At 39.0% G+C, this 24,859-nt stretch overlaps 1 long non-coding RNA gene across 2 annotated transcripts in view; it reads right to left on the bottom strand.

Annotated features, from left to right (window-relative positions):
* The window catches only part of LOC117311235 (uncharacterized), a 199,810-nt gene that overhangs the window by 153,446 nt on the left and 21,505 nt on the right, over positions 1-24,859 (bottom strand). The window contains exons 4-5 of one of the 2 annotated variants that reach the window (XR_004525467.2): positions 21,394-21,456; positions 21,165-21,315 (exon numbers count right to left, since the gene is read on the bottom strand). This is a non-coding gene — a long non-coding RNA (uncharacterized lncRNA). Of the gene's footprint in view, positions 1-21,164; positions 21,316-21,393; positions 21,516-24,859 lie in introns of both variants that reach the window. The other variant, XR_012330280.1, reaches the window with a different exon arrangement.

The raw sequence follows: 24,859 nt of genomic DNA, 5'->3' as shown, positions 1-24,859 counted from the left end.
TAAGTCAGACACAGTAAGACAAATATTGTATGATATCACTTCTAGGTGGAACCTAAAAATTGATACAAATGAACTAACTTACAAAACAGAGGTAGACTTGGAAAACAAAACTTATGGTTACCAAAGGGGAAAGGTGGGGGTAGGGATAAACCAGGAACTTGGGGTAAACATATGAATACTACTCTATGTAACATAGACAAGCAACAAGGACCTACTGTACAACACAGGGAACTCTACTCAATATTCTGGGAATACCTTTATCAGAAAAGAATCTGAAAAAGAATGAATATATGCATATGTGTAACTGAATCACTTGCTGTGCAGCTGAAATGAACACAACATTGTAAATCAACTATACCCCAAGAAAATTAAAATTACAAAATAAAGAAAATCACCTATATTTCAAAAGAAAATAAGAATTCCCATATTTTTTATGGCTTGATAGCTTACTTTTTTAGTGCTCAATATTATCCCATTCCCAGAATATATTAATACTATATCATTTCATTCACCTATTGGAGGACACCTTAGTTTCATTCACATTTTGGCAATATTGAATTAGGTGCTATAAATATCCATATGCAGGTTTTCGTCTGGAAGTATGTTTTAAACTACTTTCAGTAAATATCCACGAGAACACTTGCCAGATTGTACAGTAAGGGAATGTTCAATATTATAGCAAGTGCCAATCAGACTACCAAAGTAGCTGTATTATTTTTCCTTTCCACCAATAACAAATGACATTTCCTATTGTTCCACATCTCTTACAGAATTTGTTCTTGTCATTGTTCATATTTTAGCCATTCTGATGGCTAAAATCATATGTAATTGTATTGTTAATTTGCTTTTTCATGGCAGCATGTAATCTGGATTATTCTTCTGTATACTTATATGCATAGTGTCTATTTTCTTTGGTGAGGTGTCCATAAAGTATATTGGTCCACATTTTATTTAGGCTGCTTTCATTTTTTTCTACCCAGTCTGTATTTGTTTTATTTATTTTCGTGCCTTATTGAATTAGCAAGGACTTGGAGTAAAATATGGAAAAGGAGTCATGAAAGGGAACATCCTTGCTTTTACCTGAACTTAGTGGAAAAGCTTCATGTTTTTGACTATTAATCATGATGTAAGATAAAAGTTTCCTGTAGATCTTTGTTATCAACTTGAGAAAGCTCCAGTCTATTTCTTTAACTGAGAGTTTTTATGAAGAATGGGTGTTAGGGACTTCCGGGAAGATGGCGGAAGAGTAAGACGCGGAGATCACCTTCCTCCCCACAGATACACCAGAAATACATCTACGCGTGGAACAACTCCTACGGAGCACCTACTGAACGCTGGCAGAAGACCTCAGACCTCCCAAAAGGCAAGGAACCCCCCACGTACCTGGTTAGGGCAAAAGAAAAAACTAAACAGAGACAAAAGGATAGGGACGGGTCCTGCACCAGCGGGAGAGAGCTGTGAAGGAGGAAAAGTGTCCACACACTAGGAAGCCCCTCCACGGGTGGAGACTTCGGGAGGCGGAGTGGGGGAGCTTGGGAGCCGCGGAGGACAGCACAGCAACAAGGGTGCGGAGGACAAAGCGGACAGATTCCAGCGCAGAGGATCGGGCCGACCGGAACTCACCAGCCAAGAGGCTTGTCTGCTCGCCCGCCGGGGCGGGCGGGACTGGGAGCTGAGGCTCCGGCTTTTGTCGGAGCGCCGGGAGAGGACTGAGGTTGGCGGCGTGAACACAGCCTGCAGGGCGTTAGTGCACCGCGGCTAGCCGGGAGAGAGTCCGGGGAAAAGTCTGGACCTGCCGAAGAGGCAAGAGACTTTTACGTCCCTCTTTGTTTCCTGGTGCACGAGGAGAGGGGATTAAGAACGCTGCTTGAGAGAGCTCCAGGGACGGGCGCGAGCCGCGGCTAAAAGTGCGGAGCCCAGAGACAGACGTGAGACGCTAAGGCCGCTGCTGCCGCCACCAGGAGGCCTGTGTGCGAACACAGGTCACTAGCCACACGCCCTTCCGGGGAGCCTGTGCAGCCCGCCACTGCCAGGGTCCCGGGATCCAGGGACAACTCCCCCGGGAGAACGCACGGCGCGTCTGCCACCGCAGGCCCGCCCCACACTCCGTGACCCTCCCTACCCCCCGGCCTGAGTGAGCCAGAGCCTCCGAATCAGCGGCTCCTTTAACCCCATCCTGTCTGAGCAAAGAACAGACGCCCTCCGGCGACCTACACGCACAGGCGGGGCCAAATCCAAAGCTGAGCCCCTGGGAACTGTGAGAACAAAGAAGAGAAAGGGAAATCTCTCCCAGCAGCCTCAGGAGCAGTGGATTAAAGCTCCACAATCAACTTGATATACCCTGCATCTGTGGAATACCTGAATAGACAACGAATCATCCCAAATTAAGGAGCCCTGTGGATGAAAGGCTCTTGGGGCTGCAGCCAGGAGTCAGGGCTGTGCCTCTGAGGTGGGAGAGCCAACTTCAGGACACTGGTCCACAAGAGGCCTCCCAGCTGCACATAATATCAAACAGCAAAAATCTCCGAGAGATCTCCATCTCAATGCCAGCACCCAGCTTCACTCAACGACCAGCAAGCTACAGTGCTGGACATCCCCTGCCAAACAACTAGCAAGACAGGAACACAACCCCACCCATTAGCAGAGAGGCTGCCCAAAATCATAATAAGTCTACAGACACCCCAAAACACACCACCAGACGTGGACCTGCCCACCAGAAAGGCAAGATCCAGCCTCATCCACCAGAACACAGGCACTAGTACCCTCCACCAGGAAGCCTACACAACCCACTGAACCAACTTTAGCCACTGGAGACAGACACAAAAACAACAGGAACTACAAACCTTCAGCCTGCAAAAAAGGAGACCCCAAACACAGTAAGATAAGCAAAATGAAAAGACAGAAAAACACACAGCAGATGAAGGAGCAAGATAAAAACCCACCAGACCTAACAAATGAAGAGGAAATAGGCAGTCTACCTGAAAAAGAATTCAGAATAATGATAGTAAGGTTGATCCGAAATCTTGGAGATAGCATGGACAATAGAATGGACAAAATGCAAGAATCAGTTAACAAGGACCTAGAAGAACTAAAGATGAAACAAGCAACGATGAACAACACAATAAATGAAATTAAAAGTACTCTAGATGGGATCAATAGCAGAATAACTGAGGCAGAAGAACGGATAAGTGACCTGGAAGATAAAATAGTGGAAATAACTACTGCAGAGCAGAATAAAGAAAAAAGAATGAAAAGAACTGAGGACAGTCTCAGAGACCTCTGGGACAACATTAAACGCACCAACATTCGAATTATAGGGGTTCCAGAAGAAGAAGAGAAAAAGAAAGGGACTGAGAAAATATTTGAAGAGATTATAGTTGAAAACTTCCCTAATATGGGAAAGGAAATAGTTAATCAAGTCCAGGAAGCACAGAGAGTCCCATACAGGATAAATCCAAGGAGAAATATGCCAAGACACATATTAATCAAACTGTCAAAAATTAAATACAAAGAAAACATATTAAAAGCAGCAAGGGAAAAACAACAAATAACACACAAGGGAATCCCCATAAGGTTAACAGCTGATCTTTCAGCAGAAACTCTGCAAGCCAGAAGGGAGTGGCAGGACATATTGAAAGTGTTGAAGGAGAAAAACCTGCAACCAAGATTACTCTACCCAGCAAGGATGTCAGATTTGATGGAGAAATTAAAACCTTTACAGACAAGCAAAAGTTGAGAGAGTTCAGCACCACCAAACCAGCTCTACAACAACTGCTAAAGGAACTTCTCTAGGCAAGAAACACAAAAGAAGGAAAAGACCTACAATAATGAACCCAAAACAATTAAGAAAATGGGAATGGGAACACACATATCGATAATTACCTTAAATGTAAATGGACTAAATGCTCCCACCAAAAGACACAGATTGGCTGAATGGATACAAAAACAAGACCCATATATTTGCTGTCTACAAGAGACCCACTTCAGACCTAGAGACACATACAGACTGAAAGTAAGGGGATGGAAAAAGGTATTTCATGCAAATGGAAACCAAAAGAAAGCTGGAGTAGCAATTCTCATATCAGACAAAATAGACTTTAAAACAAAGACTATTAGAAGAGACAAAGAAGGACACTACATAATGATCAAGGGATCGATCCAAGAGGAAGATATAACAATTGTAAATATTTATGCACCCAACATAGGTGCACCTCAATACATAAGGCAAATACTGACAACCATAAAAGGGGAAATCGACAGTAACACATTCATAATAGGGGACTTTAACACCCCACTTTCACCAATGGACAGGTCATCCAAAATGAAAATAAATAAGGAAACACAAGCTTTAAATGATACATTAAACGAGATGGAGTTAATTGATATTTATAGGACATTCCATCCAAAAACAACAGAATACACATTTTTCTCAAGTGCTCATGGAACATTCTCCAGGATAGATCATATCTTGGGTCACAAATCAAGCCTTGGTAAATTTAAGAAAATTGAAATTGTATCAAGTATCTTTTCCGACCACAACGCTATGAGACTCAATATCAATTACAGGAGAAGATCTGTAAAAAATACAAACACATGGAGGCTAAACAATACACTACTTAATAACGAAGTGATCACTGAAGAAATGAAAGGAAATCAAAAAATACCTAGAAACAAATGACAATGGAGACACGACAACTCAAAATCTATGGGATGCAGCAAAAGCAGTTCTAAGAGGGAAGTTTATAGCAATAAGTCTTACTTTAAGAAACAGGAAACATCTCGAATAAACAACCTAACCTTGCACCTAAAGCAATTAGAGAAAGAAGAACAAAAAAACCCCAAAGTTAGCAGGAGGAAAGAAATCATAAAAATCAGATCAGAAATAAAAAGAAATGAAGGAAACGATAGCAAAGATCAATAAAACTAAAAGCTGGTTCTTTGAAAGGATAAACAAAATTGATAAACCATTAGCCAGACTCATCAAGAAAAAAAGGGAGAAGACTCAAATCAATAGAATTACAAATGAAAAAGGAGAAGTAACAACTGACACTGCAGAAATACAAAAGATCATGAGAGATTACTACAAGCAACTCTATGCCAATAAAATGGACAACCTGGAAGAAATGGACAAATTCTTAGAAAGGCACAACCTGCCAAGACTGAATCAGGAAGAAATAGAAAATATGAACAGACCAATCACAAGCACTGAAATTGAAACTGTGATTAAAAATCTTCCAACAAGCAAAAGCCCAGGACCAGATGGCTTCACAGGCGAATTCTATCAAACATTTAGAGAAGAGCTATCACCTATCCTTCTCAGACTCTTCCAAAATATAGCAGAGGGAGGAACACTCCCCAACTCATTCTACGAGGCCACCATCACCCTGATACCAAAACCAGACAAGGATGTCACAAAGAAAGAAAACTACAGGCCAATATCACTGATGAACATAGATGCAAAGATCCTCAACAAAATACTAGCAAACAGAATCCAACAGCACATTAAACGGATCATACACCATGATCAAGTGGGGTTTATTCCAGGAATGCAAGGATTCTTCAATATAAGCAAATCAATCAACGTGATACACCATATTAACAAATTGAAGGAGAAAAACCATATGATCATCTCAATAGACGCAGAGAAAGCTTTTGACAAAATTCAACACCCATTTATGATAAAAACCCTGCAGAAAGTAGGCATAGAGGGAACTTTCCTCAACATAATAAAGGCCATATATGACAAACACACAGCCAACATCGTCCTCAATGGTGAAAAACTGAAAGCATTTCCACTAAGATCAGGAACAAGACAAGGTTGCCCACTCTCACCACTCTTATTCAACATAGTTTTGGAAGTTTTAGCCACAGCAATCAGAGAAGAAAAGGAAATAAAAGGAATCCAAATCGGAAAAGAAGAAGTAAAGCTGTCACTGTTTGCAGATGACATGATACTATACATAGAGAATCCTAAAGATGCTACCAGAAAACTACTAGAGCTTATCAATGAATTTGGTAAAGTAGCAGGATACAAAATTAATGCACAGAAATCTCTGGCATTCCTATACACTAAGGATGAAAAATCTGAAGGTGAAATCAAGAAAACACTCCCATTTACCATTGCAACAAAAAGAATAAAATACCTAGGAATAAACCTACCTAAGGAGACAAAAGACCTGTATGCAGAAAATTATAAGACACTGATGAAAGAAATTAAAGATGATACAAATAGATGGAGAGATATACCATGTTCTTGGATTGGAAGAATCAACATTGTGAAAATGACTCTACTACCCAAAGCAATCTACAGATTCAATGCAATCCCTATCAAACTACCACTGGCATTTTTCACAGAACTAGAACAAAAAATTTCACAATTTGTATGGAAACACAAAAGACCCCGAATAGCCAAAGCAATCTTGAGAACGAAAAATGGAGCTGGAGGAATCGGGCTTCCTGACTTCAGACTATACTACAAAGCTACAGTAATCAAGACAGTATGGTACTGGCACAAAAACAGAAATATAAATCAATGGAACAGGATAGAAAGCCCAGAGATAAACCCACGCACATATGGTCACCTTATGTTTGACAAAGGAGGCAGAAATGTACAGTGGAGAAAGGACAGCCTATTCAATAAGTGGTGCTGGGGAAACTGGACAGCTACATGTAAAAGTATGAGATTAGATCACTCCCTAACACCATACACAAAAATAAGCTCAAAATGGATTAAAGACCTAAATGTAAGGCCAGAAACTATCAAACTCTTAGAGGAAAACATAGGCAGAACACTCTATGACATAAATCACAGCAAGGTCCTTTTTGACCCACCTCCTAGAGAAATGGAAATAAAAACAAAAGTAAACAAATGGGACCTAATGAAACTTAATAGCTTTTGCGCAGCAAAGGAAACCATAAAGAAGACCAAAAGACAACCCTCAGAATGGGAGAAAATATTTGCAAATGAAGCAACTGACAAAGGATTAATCTCCAAAATTTATAAGCAGCTCATGCAGCTTAATAACAAAAAAACAAACAACCCAATCCAAAAATGGGCAGAAGACCTAAATAGACATTTCTCCAAAGAAGATATACAGAGTGCCAACAAACACATGAAAGAATGCTCAACATCACTAATCATTAGAGAAATCCAAATCAAAACTACAATGAGATATCATCTCACACCAGTCAGAATGGCCATCATCAAAAAATCTAGAAACAATAAATGCTGGAGAGGGTGTGGAGAAAAGGGAACCTTCTTACACTGTTGGTGGGAATGTAAATTGATACAGCCACTGTGGTGAACAGTATGGAGATTCCTTAAAAAGCTACAAATAGAACTACCATATGACCCAGCAATCCCACTACTGGGCATATACCCTGAGAAAACCATAATTCAAAAAGAGTCATGTACCAAAATGTTCACTGCAGCTCTATTTACAATAGCCCAGAGATGGAAACAACCTAAGTGTCCATCATCGGATGAATGGATAAAGAAGATGTGGCACATATATACAATGGAATATTACTCAGCCATAAAAAGAGACGAAATTGAGCTATTTGTAATGAGGTGGATAGACCTAGAGTCTGTCATACAGAGTGAAGTAAGTCAGAAAGAGAGAGACAAATACCGTATGCTAACACATATATATGGAATTTAAGAAAAAAATAAAATGTCATGAAAAACCTAGGGGTGAAACAGGAATAAAGACACAGACTTACTAGAGAATGGACTTGAGGCTATGCGGAGGGGGAAGGGTAAACGGTGACAAAGCGATAAAGAGGCATGGACATATATACACTACCAAACGTAAGGTAGATAGCTAGTGGGAAGCAGCCGCATAGCACAGGGAGATCAGCTCGGTGCTTTGTGACCGCCTGGAGGGGTGGGATAGGGAGGGTGGGAGGGAGGGAGACGCAAGCGGGAAGAGATATGGGAACATATGTATATATATAGCTGATTCATTTTGTTGTGAAGCTGAAACTAGCATACCATTGTAAAGCAATTATACCCCAATAAAGATGTTTAAAAAAAAAAAGAAAGAAGAATGGGTGTTAGATTTTTTCAAAGGTCTTCTGAATCTATTGATATCCTAATGATTGTCTTTAGGGTGTTGATATGATGGATATAATTATTTGATTCTAGAATGTTGAACCAGCCTTGCATACCTGGGATTATTCCCTCTCATTCATGATATAAAATTCTCTCAAAATATTGTTGGATTCGATTTGTTAATATTTTGTTGAGGATTTTTGCATTGATGTTCCTGAGAGATATTGGTCAGTTTTCTTTACTATTCATATGTTCCTCTAAAGTTTGGATGTTGTGGATTTAGTGTCAGACATTCATTTGGGGAGATTCTCAGTCATTTTTTAAAAATATTTTCTGTTCTTTGTTACCTTTATTCTCCTCCTGCTATACCCATTATGTATAGGTCACAGCATTTTCATTGTTCCACAATTATTGATTACTCTGTTCTGTTGATTTCTTTCCTGCCCATTTTCTCTTTTCTTTTGAGATTTAAAGGTTTCTCTTGATAGGTCTTCAAGCTCACAGATATTTCTCCTCAGCCAACTCTTTGACTGCTAAAACAAAATACAAGAGACTTAGTATTTTATAAACAACAGAATATTTTTGTTTTCTCATAATTGCTGAGGCTGAAAAGTTCAAGAACAAGTTACCAGGGGCTCCCTGGTAGTGCAGTGGTTAAGAATCTGCCTACCAATAAAGGGGACACAGGTTTAGCCCTGGTCCGGGAAGATCCCACATGCCATGGAACAACTAAGCCCATGCACCACAAATACTGAGCCTGTACTCTAGAGCCCACAGGCCACAACTACTGAGCCCGTGTGCCACAACTACTGAAACCCGCACGCCTAGAGCCCGTGCTCTGCAACAAGAGAAGCCACCCAATGAGAAGCCTGCACACTGCAACAAAGACCCAACGCAGCCAAAAAATTAATTAATTAATTAATTTAAAAAAAAGTTGCCAGCTGACTTAGTGTCTGGTGAGGGAACAATATCTGGTTCATAATGTGCGTCTTCTTGCTTGGCAATGAAATCATGTGATGGGCATCAGATCTTCTGTGTGCTACATTTATTAGGTCACTAATCCCATGTTTGAGGTCTCTGGCCTCATGACCTAATCACCTCCCAAAAGCCCCACCTCCTAATACCATCAACATGGGAGCTGGGTTTCAAAGTTTTTAAATTAGAGGTACAAAATATTTACACCATAACAGGGACCACAGAGTTAACTGATTTTTCCTTTCATGTTAAAGGGTTGCACAGTTACATTTATTATATAATCCCAAAACCCTTGTTGTTGTTTTTAAGATTCTTTTCCCATATATGCCAGTACACACCATTGAGTAGAGTTCCCTGTGCTATAAAGCAGGTCCTTATCAATACTTATCTATTTTATATATACTAGTGTGTATAGGTCAGTCCCAATCTCCCAATTTATCCCTTCCCTAAGTTTGTCTTCTATATCCATGACTCTATTTCTGTTGTGTAAATTAGTTCATTTGTACCTTTTTTTTTCTTTTTTAGATTCCTCATATAAGCAATATCATATGATATCTGTCTTTCTGTGTCTGACTTGCTTCACTCAGTATAACAAACTCTAGGTCCAGTCATGTTGCTACAAAACCCTTAATTGTTAATGATAACTCTCAATTTTTTCCAGCATCATCAGAAATTCTTTCTGGCAGACATGTGATAACACTATTTAAACAGGGACATTGAGACCAAGGCTCCTGACCTGCAAACAAACAAAACATCATTCATACAGTGAAAACTTTGCACATCAAAGGATGAAAGAACTTGGTCTAAATCCCTTTGCACCCACTGCTGACAGCAGAGGAGTTTGACTCACTAATCTTCCTTATGTGCACTTCTTCCTAATGGGGTATTCCATCTAAAACTTATAAGAAGCGGCAATGCATCATGGAACACACCAATCTCTACTACAGATTCTGAAGCAGCAAAAGAAAAACAAACAACAAAAATATGATGAATCCATCCAAAGGGTTCTGTCCACATTGTTACAATAGCTTCCCTCGCACTGTGAACCCTTTTCAAACCCTATCACTTGAACCTTTTATTTTTTTCAACAAAAATAATGTTAATCTGCAGTCACACACTCCAGTAATATTACACTATCCCTTGTGCAAGTATGTAGGGATTTGAGGAGCTATGGGAGGCTATCATGAGAGGTTGCCTAGAGTAATTAGGACATTTCATTTAATGTTGGCTCTTCTCCCTAAGATGTCTGCTGTCCTCTTCTTTTTGTAGCTACTAGCATTGGGAAAGTGACCAAGATAAGGCCCTTCTCTTTTACTGCCCATGAATGCAGCTGTGATTAACCCCACAGACCTTGGTGCTTCCAGAATCCCCTGAACCTACTGACCCTCCATGCATGGCGTGACACAGATAAGGATGGTGACGTGTATACTCGTATAGAGCATGCTATAAAATTTTCGAGTCTTCTCTTCCTCATAATTCCAAATAATAGATTTCTTTGGATTTCTGCTTAATGCTGCTGGAGTTGGTACGTAAGTTGAGGGAGGTTTCAGGGCACACCAAAAGAGAGGGTAACTGCACAGAAAGTACAAGCAGGTACATTTCTGTGTAGTTTCAAGCAGCTTATTTGCTATGTCAACCATGGTGACATGTTGACCCTTCCTCTTTCTACCAGTAGTACAACAAACATAAAGGATATTTAGGTTGCTTGTTTTATCCCCACCTCCCTCAACTGATCTGCATTCACATATAGGACAGTGAAGGGCCCTTTCTACCATCTTAACCAATACTTGAGAACTAGAAAATGTGCAGATTTTTCCAGAGATTATTTTCATATTACCCAATCAGGCCTATGAAGGAATCTTACCTATTGTGTTTAATGAAGTCATATCTCTGATGGCATCCCATCATCAACAAAACTGGAAAGAAATTTGAAGGGTCTTAGATTTTACCATATTTGAAATTCCAATATTTTAGCCTGACACGTTTTTGGATTTTAGAAAAAATATTTTAAATAAGACAAAAAATCATTTTTATGACACAAAAAGACAGCAATAGTTTTATATTTTTATCTGTTCCACTTGCACACAAAAGTCTCATGGGGTTATGTAAAGCAGTCCTGTTGGGTGCTGTGCATGGTGCAAGTATGGATTAAAGCTTAGGAATCTTAAGCTTCAGTCTCCTGAAACTTTTAAATTAGAATGCAAGCAATCCTGTCCAACATTTGAACAGAGCAAGACACTGTCTTTATTTTATTTGTCAGGTAATTAATCTGTCTTTTGCCCCAAGGGGAGAAACAACTGGCATTTTCCATCAATGTGTTGTACAAAACTATTTGAACACAGACTGCAAGCAGAGGCTGATACAAGATGTGAAAAAAAATGAGAGACCCTTGTGGCATTTTCTCCTAACTTATTGCAATCTCCCATTTAAAATGTGGGAATAATCAATCTTCTGAGGAAAAAGGCCCAAGGAAGGTTTTTGCTTCTGTGGAATAATGGGATTGCTAAAGATTTCAGGAGGCAAGATGAATTAGTGAGAATGACCATGAGAAATCAAAGAAAAGTCAGATCCATGGATGAAATGATGTTTACCTCTGTGAATCAATGAGAAGTAGGAGCAAATGAAAAGAAAGCTGAATATGACATTTTCTGAATAAATGTAACCTTTCAGCTGTCATAGAAAAATTAATACTCACTATGATACAACATATTTAGTTTAGAAAGTTAATTTAAATTTAAAGCTTAATAATTAGATTTATTGAAGAAATGAAAACATATTTGTGGTTTAGAATAAATAATGTGTCCTGCTACAGATAAGAAGACTACATAAATAAATAGAAAAAAAGACTAAATAAATAGGAAAATAACAAATTAGATGTTATTAACGTTAAAAACTGACACTCATCTAAAGAAAGAGAGGGAGAGACAGAGAGAAGAACTCATAGCAAGCATATATTAAAAACTCCTAAATAAGAAGTCTTCGGATGTTAAAAAAAAAGAAGTCTTCAATAAGAAGATAATGTAATAGCAAAAATGGGGAAAATATACCAAAAGATATTTCAAAAAAGAGAGTACAGAATGTTAAGTAAACATATCAAAAGATGCTTGGCTTCCTAGTAGTCAATTAAATGCAAAAAAGTGATACCTGGAATTATCACTCACCAACCAGAAAGTTCAAATGAAAATGACAGGTATTATCAAGTTTGCCAAGAATGTGTATAACCCTTGAATCTCATTCACTGTTGCTGAGGATGAAAAATCATACAAATTTTTTGAAAATATTTAGAAATATCTAAAAAGATAAACACATGAAAGCTATGACTCGAAAATTTTACTGCTACATGTATACCGAACAATAATTTATACACACACCACCAAAGCTCAAGTTCTAGAATTTATATACCAGTGCTATTCTCAATAGACACAAACTGAAAATCAATCATATTGTAATACACATTGGAATAAATTAAGTAATAGTTAAATATTTACACTATGGAATCCTATGCAACAGTGGCAATGCATGATCACAACAACAGGCAACCATATAGGCATATTCACAAGCAACATAAAATAAAAAAGCCCAATCCATAAGTGATTTTACTGTGCCATAACATTTATATAAACTACAAAATACAGGTAACATGATCTTTTTGTTCGATACAAGAACAATATTAAACCTTAAAGGGAGTCGCTAGAATGGGACCAGGGGGCCTCTGAGTATCTGGCAATTTTCTGTGTCTTTATCTAGAAGCTATGTATAGAGTGTATTCAGATTCTGAATTTTCTGAAATTTGTCATTTCCTTACAAACTATGCATGTTTTTAGTTGTTTTGTATACATAACAAAAAGTAAAAACGATAGACTAGGGAAAGTAATTATATTAGCACTTTAATATCCATGCTTTTCAAGGTGGAAGTGAAAGGTATTAAATACTTGACATTGTGATTACTTCTTAAAAGTAAGGTGAAAATTTGAGATTAATAAATAAGACATACTTCTTCATATATAATCCTCAAACAGGAAGGGTAGAAAGGAATATTATTTTTTTATTTAATACAGAATCGTTAAGATAGAAAATAATGAAAACAGGCTAGGCTTAAAAAAGAGCACACTGGACTTCCCTGGTGGCACAGTGGGTAAGAATTTGCCTGCCAATGCAGGGGACAGGGGTTCAATCCCTGGTCTGGGAAGATCCCACATGCCGCAGAGCAACTAAGCCCGTGTGCCACAACTATTGAGCCTGCGCTCTAGAGCCTGCAAGCAATAACTATTGAGCCTGCATGACACAACTACTGAAGCCCATGCACCTAAAGCCCATACTCCACAACAAGAGAAATGACCTCAAGGAGAAGCCCGTGCACCACAACGATGAGTAATCCCTGCTTGACACAACTAGAGAAACCTTGTGCAGCAAGACACAATGCAACCAAAAATAAATAAAATTAAATCTTTTGACTTCTGAGATGACTCACTCACGTGGCTGTAGGTAGAGGCCTCAGTTCCTTACCATATGGATCTCTCCTTAGAGCTGCTTGAGTGTCCTCATGACATGGCAGCTGGCTTACCCCAGGCTGAGTGATCTAGCAGAAACCAAACCAGAAGCTGCAATGCCTTTTGTAACTTTGGAAGCTGCACTTTGTCATTTCTGCAATTTCTTATTAGTTAAACAGTCAGCCCTTTTCAAGTGCGAGGAGCCACACAGGTACATGAAGACTGGGAGATAATTAGGGGATAATTAGGGCCATCTTGGAGGCTGGCTACCAAAGTGGCTGACTAGCCGAAGACTGAATTTTGTTTTCTTCACTTCTGGAGAGAAAATGGTCAGTGAATCTCATTGGTGGTCTTTGAGATGTACCAAAGCTACCTCTTGCTCTCACCCCCAGCCGTGTGGCTGACAGGGTCTTGGTGCTCTGGCCGGGTGTCAGGCCTGTGCCTCTGAGTTGGGAGAGCCGAGTTCAGAACACTGGTCTACCAGAGACCTCCGGCACCTTGTAATATCAAATGGCGAAAGCCTCCCAGAGATATCTGTCTCAATGCAAAGACCCAGCTCCACTCAGAGACCAGCAAGATCCAGTGCGGGACATCCCCTGCCAAACAACTAGCAAGACAGGAATGCAGGCCCACCCATTAGCAGAGAGGCTGCCTAAAATCATAATAAGGCCACAGACACCCCAAAACACACCACCGGATGTGGACCTGTCCACCAAAAAGACAAGATCCAGACACATCCACCAGAACACAGGCACCAGTCCCCTCCACCAGAAAGCCTACACAACCCACTGAACCAATCTTAGCCACTGCGGGCAGACACCAAAAACAACGGGAACTACGAATCTGCAGCCTGTGAAAAGGAGATCCCAAACACAATCCCCAAAGCCAAATGAGAAGACAGAGAAACACACAGCAGATGAAGGAGCAAGGTAAAATCCCACCAGAGCAAACAAATGTAGAGGAAATAGGCAGTCTACCAGAAAAAGAATTCAGAGTAATGATAGTAAAGATGATCCCAAATCTTGGAACTGGAATGGAGAATATAAAAGAAACATTTAACAAGAACCTAGAAGAACTAAAGAGCAAACAAACAATGATGAACAACACAATAAATGGAATTAAAAATTCTCTAGAAGGAAACAATAGCAGAATATCTGAGGCAGAAGAATGGATATATGACCTGGAAGACAAAGTAGTGGAAATAACTACTGCAGAGCAGAATAAAGAAAAAAGAATGAAAATAATTGAGGACAATCTGAGACACCTCTGGGACAACATTAAACACACCAACATTCGCATATAGGGGTCCCAGAAGTAGAAGAGAAAAAGAAAGAGACTGAGAAAATATTTGAAGAGATAATAGTTGAAAACTTCCCTAATATGGGAAAAGAAATCATTAATCAAGTCCAGGAAGTGCAGAGAGTCCCATACAAGATACACCCCAGGAGAAACATGCCAAAACATATATTAATCAAACTATCAAAAATTAAATACAAAGAAAAAATATTAAAAGCAGCAAGGAAAAAACAACAAATAACATACAAGGAAATCCCCATAAGGTTAACAGTTGATCTTTCAGCAGAAACTCTGCAAGCCAGAAGGGACTGGCAGGACATATTTAAAGTGATGAAAGGGGAAAAGCTACAACCAAGATTACTCGACACAGCAAGGATCTCATTCAGATTTGACCCAGAAATTAAAACCGTTACAAACAAGCAAAAGCTAAGAGAATTCAGCACCACCAAACCAGCTTTACAACACATGCTAAAGGAACTTCTCTAGGCAGGAAACACAACAGAAGGAAAAGACCTACAATAACAAACCCAAAACAATTAAGAAAATGGTAATAAGAACATACATATCAATAATTACCTTAAATGTAAATGGATTAAATGTTCCAACCAAAAGACATAGACTGGCTGAATAGATCCCAAAACATGACCGGTAAATATGCGGTCTACAAGAGACCCACTTCAGACCTAGGGACACATACAGACTGAAAGTTAGGGGATGGAAAAAGATATTCCATGCAAAGGGAAATCAAAAGAAAGCTAGAGTAGCAATTCTCATATCAGACAAAAAAAACTTTAAAATAAAGACTATTACAGGAGACAAAGAAGGACACTACATAATGATCAAGGGATCAATCCAAGAAGAAGATATAACAATTATACCTATTTACGTACCCAACATAGGAGCACCTCAATACTTAAGGCAAATGCTAACAGCCATAAAAGGGGAAATCGACAGTAACACAATCATAGTAGGACTTTAGCACCCCTCTTTCACCAATGAACAGATCATCCAAAATGAAAATAAATAAGGAAACACAAGCTTAAATGACACATTAAACAAGATGGACTTAATTGATATTTATAGGACATTCCATCCAAAAACAACAGAATACACTTTTTCTCAAGTGCTCGAGGAAACATTCTCCAGGATAGATCATATCTTGGGTCACAAATCAAGCCTTGGTAAATTTAAGAAAATTGAAATCGTATCAAGTATCTTTTCCAACCACAATGCTATCAGACTAGATATCAATTACAGGAAAAAATCTGTACAAAAATACAAACACATGGACGCTAAACAATATACTACTTAATAACCAAGACATCACTGAAGAAATCAAAGAGGAAACAAAAAAGTACCTAGAAACAAATGACAATGAAAACATGAAGACCCAAAACCTATGGGATGCAGCAAAAGCAGTTGTAAGAGGGAGGTTTATAGCAATACAATCCTACCTCAAGAAACAAGAAACATATACAAGCTAACTAACTAAATAAACTAACTAAATAAACAAGCTAACTTTACACCTAAAGCAATTAGAGAAAGAAAGAAAAAAAAACCCAAAGTCAGCAGAGGAAAGAAATCATAAAAATAAGATCAGAAATAAATGAAAAAGAAATGAAGAAAACAACAGCAAAGATCAAAAAAACTAAAAGCTGGTTCTCTGAGAGATAAACAAAATTGATAAACCATTAGCCAGACTCATCAAGAAAAAAAGGGAGAAGACTCAAATCAATAGAATTACAAATGAAAAAGGAGAAGTAACAACTGACACTGTAGAAATACAAAGGATCATGAGAGATTACTGCAAGCAATTATATGCCAATAAAATGGACAACCTGGAAGAAATGGACAAATTCTTCGAAAAGCACAACCTTCCAAGACTGAACCAGGAAGAAACAGAAACTATAAACAAACCAATCCCAAGCACTGAAATTTACACTGTGATTAAAAATCTTCCAACAAACAAAAGCCCAGGGCCAGATGGCTTCACAGGCAAATTCTATCAAACATTTAGAGAAGAGTTAACACCTATCCTTCTCAAACTCTTCCAAAATATAGCAGAGGGAGGAACTCTCCCAAACTTATTCTATGAGACCACCATCTCCCTGATACCAAAACCAAAGATGCCACAAAGAAAGAAAACTACAGGCCAATATCACTGATGAACATAGATGCAAAAATCCACAGCAAAATACTAACAAACAGAATCCAACAGTGCATTAAAAGGATCATACACCAAGATCAAGTGGGGTTTATCCCAGGGATGCAAGGATTCTTCAATACATGCAAATCAATGTGATACACCATATTAAAAAACTGAACGATAAAAACCATATGGTCATCTCAATAGATGCAGAAAATACTTTTGACAATATTGAACACCGATTTATGATAAAAAAAAAAACCTCCAGAAAGTAGGCATAGAGGGAACTTCCCTCAGCATAATAAAGGCAATATATGACAAACACACAGCCAACATCATTCTCAATGGTGAAAAAGTGAAACCATTTCCACCAAGATCAGGAACAAGACAAGGTTGCCCACTCTCACCACTATTATTCAACACACTTTTGGAATTTTTAGCTACAGCAACCAGAGAAGAAAAAGAAATAAAAGGAATCCAAATCAGAAAAGAAGAAGTTAAACTCTCACTGTTTGCAGATGACATGATTCTATACATAGAGAATCCTAAAGATGCTACCAGAAGTCTACTAGATTTAATCAATGAATCTGGTAAGGTTGCAGCATACAAAATTAATGTACAGATATCTCTTTCATTCATGTACACTAAAGATGAAAAATCTGAAAGAGAAATTAAGGAAACACTCCCATTTACCACTGCAACAAAAAGAATAAAATACCTAGGAATAAACCACCTAAGGAGACAAAAGACGTTTACTCAACAAACTATAAGACACTGATGAAAGAGATCAAAGATGACACAAACAGATAGAGAGATATACCATGTTCTTGGATTGGAAGAATCAACATTGTGAAAATGACTATACTACCCAAAGCAATCTACAGATTCAATGCAATCCCTATCAAACTACCAATGGCATTTTTTTCAGAGAACTGGAACAAAAAATTTCACAATTTGTATGGAAACACAAAAGACCTCGAATAGCCAAAGCAATCTTGAGAACGAAAAACGGAGCTGGAGGAGTCAAGCTCCCTGACTTCAGACTATACTACAAAGCTACAGTAATCAAGACAGTATGGTACTGGCACAAAAACAGAAAGATAGATCAATGGAACAGGATAGAAAGCCCAGAGATAAACCCACCCACATATGGTCACCTTATCTTTGATAAAGGAGGCAGGAATATACAGTGGAGAAAGGACAGCCTCTTCAATAAGTGGTGCTGGGGAAACTGGACAGGTACATGTAAAAGTATGAGATTAGATAACTCCCTAACACCATACACAAAAATAAACTCAAAATGGATTAAAGACCAAAATATAAGGTCAGAAACTATCAAACTCTTAGAGGAAAACATAGGCAGAACACTCTATGACATCAATCACAGCAACATCCTTTTTGACCCACCTCCTAGAGAAGTGGAAATAAAAACAAAAATAAACAAATGAGACCTAATGAGACTTAAAAGCTTTTGCACAGCAAAGGAAAACGTAAACAAGGCGAAAAGACAACCCTCAGAATGGGAGAAAATATTTGCCAACGAAGCAACTGACAAAGGATTAATCTCCAAACTTTACAAGCATCCCATGCAGATCAATATCAAAAAACCAAACAACCCAAACCCTAAATGGGCAGAAGACCTAAATAGACATTTATCCAAAGAAGATATACAGATTGCCAACAAACACATGAAAGGATGCTCAACATCACTGATCATTAGAGAAATGCAAATCAAAATTACAATGAGGCACCACCAAACACAGGTAAGAATGGACATCATCAAAAAAATCTACAAACAATAAATGCTGCAGAGGTGTGGAGAAAATGGAACCCTCTTGCACCATTGGTGGGAGTGTAAATTGATACAGCCACTATTGAGAAGAGTATGGAGGTTCCTTAAAAACCTAAAAATAGAACTACCACTACCGTATGACACAGCAATCCCATTACTGGGCATATACCTGGAGAAAACCATAATTCAAAAAGAGTCACGTTCCACATTGTTCATTGCAGCTCTATTTGCAATAGCCAGGACATGGAAGCAATCTAAGTGTCCATCAACTGATGAATGGATAAAGAAGATGTTGCACATCTTCAATATAAAATGGAATATTACTCAGCCATAAAAAGAAATGAAATTGAGTTATTTGTAGTGAGGTGGATGGACCTAGAGTCTGTCATACAGAGTGAAGTAAGTCAGAAAGAGAAAAACAAATACTGTATGCTAACACATATATACGGAATCTAAAAAAAAGAGAAAAAATGGTTCAGAAGAACCTAGGGGCAGGACAGGAATAAAGACACAGACATAGAGAATGGACTTGAGGACATGAGGAGGGCGAAGGGTAAGCTGGGATGAAGTGAGAGAGTGGCATGGACTTATATATACTACCAAATGTAAAATAGATAGCTAGTAAGAAACAGCTGCATAACACAGGGAGATCAGCTCAGTGCTTTGTGACCACTTAGAGGGATGGAATAGGGAGGATGGGAGGGAGACGCAAGAGGGAAGAGATATGGGGATATATGTATATGTATAGCTTGTTCACTTTGTTATAAAGGAGAAACTAACACACCATTGTAAACCAATTATAGTCCAATAAGGTGATATAAATAAATAAATAAACATTTTATGTCCCCCCCGAAATTAAATCTCTTAAAAAAATAAATAAATAAAAAAGAGCACTCAATAACACTGTAACCCTAAACCTAAGTATTTTCAGTACTATAATAAATGTAACTGGATAAATATCTCCTATTAAAGTGTAATTTTTAATGTTATGTGCAACTAAAGTTTTTTCACAATATACAGGTAAAATAAAAGAATTACATTAGAAAGGAGAAAACATTCCATGTATTTTAAAACAATAAGCATATAATATCATGCTTATAATAAGCATATAATAAGCTTCTTAGATAAAGTAGTGTTTAAGTTCAGAACAATTTGTCATTATTGTAATTAGTATTATTATCCCAATTTCTTAAAAATATTTCAATACTTTTTCTATTTGAAAAAATATTTTAATATTTTTTTCTTCACTCTTTTGTGGTCTAATGCATGGTAAGTATTTAGGTGCTAACATAACCTAAAAATATATGTTGTATTTTTACTGCCAAACAAAACTGAATCAAGAAGGAATAGATAACTTGAACATACTGATCACTAAAAGCAAAATGGAATCTGTAATTTAAAAAAACTCCCTACCAACAAAAGTCCAGGATCAGATGGTTTCACAGGCAAATTCTACCAAATATACAAAGCAAAACTTATACTGATTCTTCTCAAACTCTTTGAAAAGATTGAAGAGTAAGGAATACTTCCAAAGACATTCTATGAAGCCACCATCACCCTGATATCAAAAACAGATGCGGGGGGGACTTCCCTGGTGGCACAGTGGTTAAGAATCTGTCTGCCAATGCAGGGGACATAGGTTCGAGCCCTGGTCTGGGAAGATCCCACATGCCGCGGAGCAACTAAGCCTGTGTGCCACAACTACTGAGCATGTGCTCTACAGCCCAGGAGCCACAATTACTGAGCCTGATAGCCACAACTGCTGATGCCTGTGCATCTAGAGCCCATGCTCTGCAACAAAAGAAGCCACTGCAATGAACAGCCTGCACACCACAATGAAGAGTAGCCCCTGCTCGCCACAACTAGAGAGAGCCAGTGCAATGGACACCCAATGCATCCAAAAATAAAGAAAGAAAGAAATTTACTAAAACAAACAAACAAAAAACAGATGGGGACTTTTCTGGTGGTCCAGCAGTTAAGATTTCACCTTCCAGTGCAGGGGGGGTGGGTTCAATCCCTGATGGTGGAGCTAAGGTCCCACATGCCTCACAAACAAGAAACCAAAACATAAAACAGAGCAATATTGGAACAAATTCAATAAAGACTTAAAAAAAAAACACAGAGAAAGACACTACCAGAAAAGAAAATTGCAGGCCAATATCTTTGATAAATATAGATGCAAAAACTCTCAACTGAATATTAGTAAACCGAATCCGACAACACATAAGAGGATCATACACCATGACCAAATTTGATTCACCCCAGTGTCACAAAGTTGTTTCAACATATGCAAATCAATCAACATGATACACCCCATCAACAAAGGAAAAACACAAAACAAATGATCATCTCAATAGATGCCAAAAAAGCATTTGAAAAAGTTCAACATCCATTCATGATAAAAACACTTACCAGGGCTCCCCTGGTGGCGCAGTGGTTGAGAGTCCACCTGCTGATGCAGGGGACACTGGTTCGTGCCCCGGTCTGGAAAGATCCCACATGCTGTGGAGCAGCTGGGCCCGTGAGCCATGGCCACTGAGCCTGCACGTCTGGAGCCTGTGCTCTGCAACAGGAGAGGTCACAACAGTGAGAGGCCCGCGTACCACAAAAAATAAAATAAAATAAAATAAAAAACACTTACCAAAGTGGGTATAGAGGAATATAATACTCAATGTTCATAGGCTGAAAGCCTTCCCCCTAAAATCTGGAACAAGACAAGGATGCCCACTGTCACCTCTTCTCTTCAACATAGTATTGGAAGTCCTAGCCACAACAATCAGACAAGAAAAGGAAATAAAATCTAACCACATTGGAAGGGAAGAGGTAAAGTTGTCATTATATACAGATGACATGATAATATATATAAAGGAAACCCTAAAAGTTCCACACAAAAACTACTAGAACTGATAAACAAATTCAGCAAAGTAGCAGGATACAAGATTAACATACATAAATTGGTTGCATTTCTTGGTTTTTCTTTTTTTTTTAATTTATTTTGGCTGCATTGGGTCTTCATTGCTGTGCACGGGCTTTCTCTAGTTGTGGCCAGTGGGGGCTAGTCTTTATTGTGGTGCACAGACTTCTCATTGCAGTGGCTTCTCTTGTCGCGGAGCACGGGCTCTAGGCGCACGGGCTTAAGTAGTTGTGGCACACGGGCTCAGTAGTTGTGGCTCACGGGCTCTAGTGTGCAGGCTAAGAACTTGTGGCACACAGGTCTAGTTGCTCCACGGCATGTGAGATCTTCCTGCACCAGGGCTCAAACCCATGTCCCCTGTATTGGCAGGTGGATTCTCACCTTCCCTGGTGGAGCCACCAGGGAAGTCCCTGGTTGCATTTCTTTACACTAACAATGAAATATCAGAAAGGAAATGTAAACAAGCAATCCTTTTTAAATGGCATCAAAAAATAAAATACTTAGGAATAAACCTCACCAAGGAGGTGAAAGACTTATATGTTGAGAACTACAAAACATTAGTAAAGGAAACTGAAGATGATTCAGAGAAATGGAAAGACATCCCACGCTCTTGGATGGGAAGAATTAATACTGTTAAAATGGCTATACTACCCAAAGCAATCTACAGATTTAATGTGATCCCTATGAAATTGCCCATGACATTTTCCCCAGAACTAGAACAAATAATCCCAAAATGTATCTGGAACCATAAAAAGTCAGAACTGTCAACACAATCCTGAGGAAAAAGAACAAAGCAGGAGGCATAACCCTCCTAAACTTCAGACAATACTACAAAGTTACAGTAATCAAAACCACATGGTATTGGCACAGAAAGAGATACATGGATCAATGGAATGGAATAGAGAGCCCAGAAATAAACCCACACACCTATGGTCAATTAACCTTTGACAAAGGAGGCAAGAATATACAATGGGGAAAAGATAGTCTCTTCAGCGAGTGATGTTTTGAAAGTTGGACAGCTGTATTCAAATCAGTGAAGTCAGAACATACCCTCACACCATACACAAAAATAAACTCAAAACGGCTTACATGCTTAAATATAAGATAAGACACCTTAAAACTCCTAGAAGAGAACATAAGCAAAACATTCTCTGACATAAATCATACCACAGTTTTCCTAGGTAGTTCTCCCTAGGCAGTACAAATACAGTAAGTCACCTACATACAAACCTTCAAGTTGCAAACTTTCAAAGATGCAAACGTCCATTCGCATGTCCAATCATGTAAGTTAGTTCACGTGTCTGGCATACATTGTCACGTGTGTGCATCCTCAATAAGTGGTTGTGCTTTTGTGTACTTTACAGTACTGTATAGAGTACAGTAGTACAGTACCTTTGTTTCAAGCCCAAGATGTCTGGAAGCAAGCGTAAAAGCAGTGGTGATGGAGCTGGTACTGTTAAGAAGGGCCAAGCGATAATGATGGAAACAAAAGTGAAAGTAATTGAGAGAGTGGAGTGAGGTAAAAAGATGTTAGACATCGCTCATTCTTATAACATGAATCATTCAATCATTGGCATGAATCTAAAGAACAAGGACAAGATCATGGAACATGTGAAGTCTGCTGTGCCGACGATGTTGACAAAATATCGAAGAAGCATGGAAAAGTGATGGAGGAGATGGAGAAACTTCTCAGTGTGCGGATGCAGGATCAACATCAGCGCTGAGTCCTGCTCAGCTTAATGATGATTCAAGAGAAATCTAAACGCCTTTATGAAGACTTGAAGAAGAAACACGGCAAAGAATCAGAGGGCACATCTTTTAATGCCAGCCATGGCTGGTTTCATCGGTTCAAGGCTAGAGCCAACCTTAACAATGTAAAAGTAAGTGGAGAGGCAGCAAATGCAGATAGGGTAGCTGTCCGGGAACTTCCGTAAACACTTTGAGAAATTATTGATGATGGTGTGTATTTACCCAACCAGGTTTTTAATGTAGATGAGACACAACTGTACTGGAAGAAGACGCCAGACCGAAGTTACATCAGTAAGGAGAAAAAGTTGATTCCGGGCTGTAAAGCAGCAAAGGATAGGCTAACTGTTGTTTGGTGGCAATGCTTCCGCTGAATTGAAGCTGAAGCCTCTCTTAGTTTATCATTCAGAGAACCCAAGAACCCTTAAAAACATAGCCAAGGGCTCTCTTCCTCTTGTGTGGAAGCGTAACTCGAAATCCTGGATTACACAGGCCATGTTCCACGTGCCACCACTTTATCCCAGATGTAGAGAAATATTGCTTGGAGAAGGACGTTCCAGCAAAACATTCTTTGCTGCTCGACAATGCTCTGGGCCACCCCCCATCCATGGATGACTTGCATCCCAACATCAAAGTAGTGCATCTGTCACCGAATACTATGTTGCTCATCCAACCTATGGACCAGGGAGTTAGAGCGACTTTCAAGAAATATTATTTATGTCACACTTTTTGTCAGGCAGTAAAGGTAAGTGACAAATCAGGAACAACTTAGGGACAACTTTGGAAGGACTATAACATCTACAAGACCACAAAAACATTGACTTTGCATGGTGTGAGGGTATGGTGGTCATCGTGAATGGGGTTTGGAAGAAGCTTTGCCCACAGTTTGTTCATGATTTTCATGGATTTGAGAAGGTAGATCAGAAGTCCGAGGAGGTCTTCAGCAATGTAGTGACCCTCAGCGAGAAGCTGAAGCTAGATCTGCAAGAGGACGATTTCATTGAACTCCTTGCTGTGCAACATGAGGAGCTTACTGATGGAATTGGAGGCCCAGAGAAAGGATGAAGAGGGACAGGAGGAAGAAGAAGTAACTGAAGAACTGAAGAGATTCACGACACAGAAAATGGCAAGGGAATCTTCTTTATTTGAGGAAGCACCGTTAGTTTTTGAGGCACAAGACCCGAACCTAGAATAGTACCCAAAGGTGGCAGCAGCCATTCAGAATGAAATCCAGTGCTACCTTGTCATCTATGATGAGAAAAAAAGAGCTACTACCCAGACATCAATGGATCATTTTTTCAAGAGGGTAGATAGAATTAAATCCAGCAAGGAACCAGAACCTGTGTCATCACTGTCAGGTATGAGTGAAATTGCAGCTTGCCCTCTGTCTCCTACGGCTGATAATCTTTCACCTCCACCATCTCCCACCTCCTCTCCCTCCTCTAAT

The sequence above is a fragment of the Tursiops truncatus genome, chromosome 2 (genome assembly GCF_011762595.2).
Source record: "Tursiops truncatus isolate mTurTru1 chromosome 2, mTurTru1.mat.Y, whole genome shotgun sequence".
NCBI classification, from domain to species: Eukaryota; Metazoa; Chordata; class Mammalia; order Artiodactyla; family Delphinidae; genus Tursiops; species Tursiops truncatus.
This window is presented reverse-complemented; position numbering and strand designations above follow the sequence as displayed.